Genomic DNA, 6,465 nt, shown 5'->3' with positions numbered 1-6,465 from the left:
GTTGCTACTGGGACACATTAACCAAGCCCGGCAATGTCTTTGGTATGTTAGATATTTACTCTTGGAGCAGGGAGCTGTGTTTCTCTATTCAGACTGTGCTGAGACATAATCTTCGTAACTGGTCTGAAGACAATAAAAAGAGGCAGGGTCATCTTGAATAGTACAGATCAGGTGAAGCTTTAGCAGGGTTCCCAGGCAAGGGGCATCTGCTCTGGTCTGCAAGGGGAGAGAATTCAGAGAAGCATGAGAGCTTACGTCTCAGATTCATGCATCCAAATATCCCTAAATCAAGTCTCAGAGTCTCCCTTTTTCTATCAGGGCCCTGACTTTTACCATAAAAGACTTGTTGGCATTTCCACCCTTTGGGCTGTCTGAGCAGCACCATGGTGGTTGGCAAGAACAAGTGCCTTACGAAGGCAGCAAAAAGAGAGCCAAGAAGAAAGTGGTTCCATTTTCTAAGAAAGATTGGTATTATGTGAAAGCACCTGCTATGTTCCATATAAGAAATATTGGAAAGACCCTAGTCACCAGGACTCAAGGAACTAAAACTGCATCCAATGGCCTCAAGCGTCATGTGTTTGAAGTGAGTCTTGCTGATTTGCAGAATAATGAAGTTGCATTTGGAAAATGTAAGCTGATTACTGAAGATATTTGGGCAAAAACTGCCGAACTTCCATGCCATGGATCTTACCCATGACAAAATGTGCTCCATGGTCAAAAAATAGCAGACAATGATTGAAGCTCATGTCAATGTCAAGACTACCACTGGGCAGTGGCTCACGCCTATAATCCCAGCCCTTTGGGAGGCCAAGGCAGATGGATCACCTGATGTCGGGAGTTCAAGACCAGCCTGGCCAACATGGTGAAACCCCATCTCTACTAAAAATACAAACATTAGCCAGGTGTGGTGGTGGACACCTGTCATCTCAGCTACTCAAGAGGCTGAGGCAGGAGAATCACTTGAACCTGGGAGGTGGAGTTTGCAATGAGCCAAAATCACACCACTGCATTCCACCTGGTTGACAGAGTGAGACTCCATCTCAAAAAAAAAAAAAAAAGAAAAGAAAAAAGGCTACCAATGGTTACTTGCTTTGCCTATTCTGTGTTGATTTTACTTAAAACACACACACACACACACACAACAATCAGATATAGAAGACCTGTTATGTTCCGCATCAACAGGTCTGCCAAATCCTGAAGAAGATGATGGAAATCATGACCTGGGAGGTGCAGACAAATGACTTGAAAGCATTGGTGAATAAATTGATTCTAGACAGTGCTGAAAAGACACAGAAAAGGCTTGCCTATCTATCCTCTCCACAATGTCTTCGTTAGAAGACTAAAAATGCTGAAGAAGCCCAAGTTTGAATTGGGAAAAGTCATGGAGCTTCATGGTGAAGGTAGTAGTTCTGGAAAAGCCACTGGGAATGAGACAGGTGTTCAAGTTGAATGAGCTGATGGATATGAATCACCAGTCCAAGAATCTATTTAAAGTTCAGACTTATAACAGTGGGACATAAAAAGTCCTATTTGTTTAAAAAAAAAAAAAAAAAAAGACTTGTTGAAGCCATGAGTTAGCTGTCCTTTGCAGTTCTGTCACCCTTATAATCAGCTCCTGGGACCGATTTTAACCACATTCTACCCTACAATGGCTAGAGGCCTCTGGCTTTCACATCATACCTCAGTTGATACTTAGCTAACCTGAATCATTTGTTTGTCAAGACTTCCAAAGAGTTAACAAAATCTGACCAGTTCCCAAATCTTTGTAATTTTATTGCCCCAACTCCATTCAAGTGTCAAAGTTGTCACATAACCCAATGTGTCACCTTCTACCTGTACCTGTGCAGGTGACAGTCTTGGTGACTGTGATGTTACTGCCTGCCCAGGCTATCACCACTGCACTCCAAAATCCCATCCTGAGAGGCTGATTTTTAAAACCACTGTTACCAACTCTCATAGCTTGGTTCTCTTACAGGCAGAATCTGAGACAAAGGTCATATCAGGTAGTTTACTTGGTAGTGATACACAGGAACAGGAGTAAGGAACCAGGGGAATAAGACCAGAGAAGATGGAAACCAGTAGAAGGGAACAATATATAAGAATACAGGCCTCATCCCACTCCCAGTGAGACTGAGTATTACACATGATCTGTTTTTGATGTTTTAATAAGTATATATTTCCTAGGTAATTTTGAATTTTAATTTTTAATGATTTACAATATTTTTCTCATGTTTTAAAATTTTTATTCCATTTGTGGGTTTTTTTTTCCCTGTCCTTTGCTCATATGTTAAGATCCAGGGTTGGTTTTTCAAAAAATATATATTGGACCAGCATTGTAGCTCATGCCTGTAATCCCAGCACTCTGGGAGGACAAGGCAGGAGGATCACTTGAGCCCAGGAGTTCAAGACCAGCCTGGCCAACATGGCAAACCCTGTCTTTATGAAAAATAAAAAAAATTAGCTGGGTGTAGTGGCAGATGTCTGTGGTCCCACCTACTCAAGAGGCTAAAGTGAGAAGATTCCTTGAACCTGGGAAGTCAAGGCTGCAGTGAGCAGTGAGCAGTGACCACATCACCTCACTCCGGCCTGGGTGACAGGATGAGATCCTGTCTCAAAAAAAAAGAAAAGAAACGAATTTATCTTTAAAAAGCCATTTTCATAGTCACTCTCATATATTATTGGTAGGCCAAACACTGATAAAACATTTCTGGAAAGCCTTTTGCAATTTGTATCAATAACTTAATTTTTTCACCTACTGTAATTTCTCAAAGACAAGCTAAACTTGAGTCACAGGAACAGGGTAGGTAGGTTTCTGAGTGCCTGACATCGGAGTCAAGGTAATGCAGGGTTGATTTTTCATGGATATTTCTCCCCAGTTTGTTGCTTATATTTGTTGTTGTCTGTGATGTTTTGGGGCATTAGAAATTTTAAAGTTTCATCTGGTTGAATCTGTTAACTTTAGAAAGTCATTCCCCTGTCAGAAATCAGAAAATTTTCACTCATGTTTTCTTCTAGTTTTCTTCTGGAGATTTGATATTTTTAAAACATTTAACTCCTAATGCAATGATAGAACCAGCTAACATAAAAAATGTAATAAAATAATACCAAGTGCTGGAGAGGATGTGGAGAAATGATCTCTCATACATAGTTGGGGAGTGTGTAAAATGATATAATCATTCTGGAAAATAGTCTGGTAGTTTCTTCCCAAAGTGAGCTTTACCATATTACCCAGCAATTACATTCTTGTACTTTTTATCCTAGAGAAATAAAAACATTCACACAAAAGGCTGTGTGTAAATTTTCATAATAGATTTATTCATAATAGCAAAATACTGGAAACAGCCCAAATGTCATTCAATTGGTGAATGGCTGAACAAACTCAGGTATAAGCATAAAATAGAATATTCATCAGCAATAAAAAGGAATCACCTATTGATGCATATAACAATTTAGATGGCGGTGGCTCAAGCCTGTAATCCCAGCACTTTGGGAGGCCGAGACGGGCGGATCACGAGGTCAGGAGATCGAGACCATCCTGGCTAACACGGTGAAACCCCGTCTCTACTAAAAAATACAAAAAACTAGCCGGGCGAAGTGGTGGGCGCCTGTGGTCCCAGCTACTCGGGAGGCTGAGGCAGGAGAATGGCGTGAACCCGGGAGGCGGAGCTTGCGGTGAGCTGAGATCCGGCCACCGCACTCCAGCCTGGGCGACAGAGCCAGACTCAGTCTCAAAAAAAAAAAAAAAAAAAAACAATTTAGATGGACTTCAAGGGTATTATTTTTAGTGAAAGAAGACAATCTCAAAAGGTTACATATTGTGTGATCCCAATTACGTGACATTTTTGAAATGACAAAGCTTTAATATGGAGAATAGTTAGTGGCTGTCAGGGACAGGAATGTATGTGTGTTTGAGGTTGGGAATAGCAAGGAGCGGGAAAGAAGGGGTAGAAGTGAATGCAAATACAAAGAGGTAGCATGATGGAGTTTTTTTGTGGTGATGAAACAGTTCTTAACCTTGTTTGTGGTAGTGGTTACACCAATCTGTTAATGGGATAAAATTGCATGCAAAAAAACTTATATCCATACAAAAACCTGCACATAGATGTATACAGCAGCTTTTTAAATAAAACTTGGGAGTGCCAAGATGTCCTCCAGCAAGTGAATGGATAAATAAACTGTGGTACAACCAGACAATGGACTATCATTCAGTACTAAAAATAAATGAGCTATCAAGCTATGAAAAGACATGGAGGAAACAAACACCTATCACTAAGTGAAGGAAGCTAATTTGAAAAGGCTGCAAACTGTATGATTCCAACTATATGACATTCTATTGTAGAAAAGGCAAAACTAGAGAGACTGTAAAAAGATCAGTGGTTGCCAGGGATTAGGGATCAGGAGAGACAATGAATACGTAGAACACAGAAAATTTTTAGGACAGTGAAACTACTCTGCCCGAAGGCATAATGGTGAATCCGTATCACTATAAGTTTGTCCAGACCCACAGAAGGTACACCAAGAGTGTAAACTACAGATTCCGGGTGATAATGACGTGTCAAGGTTGGTTAACCAGCTGTGACAGATGTACTACTCTAGTAAGGAACGTTGCCTGTGTTAGGGCAGGAGGTATATGGGAAATCTCTGTATCTTTAACTCAATTTTGCTCTGAACCTAAAACTGGTCTGTAAAAAAAACAAAGTTCCTTTAAACAAATGAACAGATAAATAAGTAATAAGTGAAATTTACTTTTAAAATTGCATAGGACTACACATATACACATACACAAATCATGATTTTTAAAACAGTGAAAAAAAAGCAAATTGTGTTTTTTTGTTTGTTTGTTTTCGAGACGGAGTCTTGCTCTGTCGCCCAGGCTGGAATGCAATGGCACAACCTTGACTTGCTACAACCTCCACCTCCCGGGTTCAAGCGATTCTTGTGCCTCAACCTCCTGAGTAGCTGGGATTACAGGCTCCCGCCAGCACGCCTAGCTAATTTTTGTATTTTTAGTGGAGACTGGGTTTCACCATGTTGCCCAGACTGGTCTTAAACTCCTGACCTCAAGTGATCTGCCCACCTCGACCTCCCAAAGTGCTGGGATTACAGGCATGAGCCACCACACTGGCCACAGTGTGTACTCGAATTAATGATAATGATCCATTTCCTGGTTTTGATATTTGATATGGCAGCTACGGAAGATGTTATCTTTGGGGGAAGATGGGCAAAGAGTACACAGAACTCTGTACTATCTTTTCAACTTCCTTTGAGTTTATATTACTTAAAAATAAAAAAAAAATGTAAACATTTAACTCTTAATCTGAAATTTATGTTGTATATGGTATAAGGTGAGAATACTAAAGTGATTTATATTCACATGGTTAACTGAAGATCCTAGTGTTATATCTTAATTAATACATACCTGCCCCACTAATCTGTGGAACCTGCTATGAGATTCATTAAACACTTTAAAATTCTGGGATCTGTTTCTAATTCACCTAACTTTATTGTTCTGTGTTTTCTTGAATGTGTGCAAGGATTAAACTGATTTGATTATATATAACATATATGTCACATATATATTATATATCATATTTATCACATATATAATATATATTATATATCTTTATTTGAGACAGAGTCTTGCTTTGTTGCCCAGGCTGGAGTGCAGTGGTGCTCTCAGCTCACTGTAACCTCTGCCTCCTGGGTTCAAATGATTCTCTTGCCTCAGCCTCCCGAGTAGCTGGGACTACAGGCATGTAACACCATGCCTTTGGTAGAGACAGGTTTCACCATGTTGGCCAGGTTGGTCTAAAACTCCTGGCCTCGAGTAATCTGCTTGCCTTAGCCTCCCAAAGTGCTGATATTACAGGTGTGAGCCACCACGCTCGGCCACCAGTCAAGTTTTGATTATATTTACTTTATGATTTAATTATATTTACTTTCAATAGCTAGCAACACTAGTGATTCCTTACTAAAGAGGTGGAAAAGAAAGAAAACCAATATTTTCTGAACAAGACTAAGATCTTCACATGGATTATATCACTTAATCCTCCCAATACTCATATGTAGTAGGTTCTATTATTATTCCCATTTTACAGATGAGCAATAAGAGGCTCAGAGAAATTAAGTAATCATTCAGGATATCAAGTTAGTAAGTGGCAGAGCTGGAATCAAACCCAGGCCTAGGATTCTAAACATTCTTCGCTCTGTTGCCCAGGCTGGCCTGAAGCCATTCTTCTGTCTCAGCCTCCCAAAGTGCTGGGCTTACAGGTGTGGGCCACCAAGCCTGTAATAACATTTTTTTAACCACCCCTCCATTCACAGACAGTTAGGTGTTCAATCTTTCCTATTAACAAATAGTGGGATAAAGAACACCCTTATACATAGTTTATTTCACATGTGTACAAGAATATCTGTACATTACATTCCTAACAGTGAAATTTCTGGACCTAAGTGATGGTGCAA

At 40.0% G+C, this 6,465-nt stretch overlaps 1 pseudogene; it reads left to right on the top strand.

The window, feature by feature from the left end:
- The first annotated feature begins 383 nt into the window (after window positions 1-383).
- LOC112626685 lies at window positions 384-1,492 on the top strand (annotated as a pseudogene).
- Window positions 1,493-6,465: the final 4,973 nt, after the last annotated feature.

This window comes from Theropithecus gelada, chromosome 6, assembly GCF_003255815.1.
Source record: "Theropithecus gelada isolate Dixy chromosome 6, Tgel_1.0, whole genome shotgun sequence".
Taxonomy (NCBI): Eukaryota; Metazoa; Chordata; class Mammalia; order Primates; family Cercopithecidae; genus Theropithecus; species Theropithecus gelada.
This window is presented reverse-complemented; position numbering and strand designations above follow the sequence as displayed.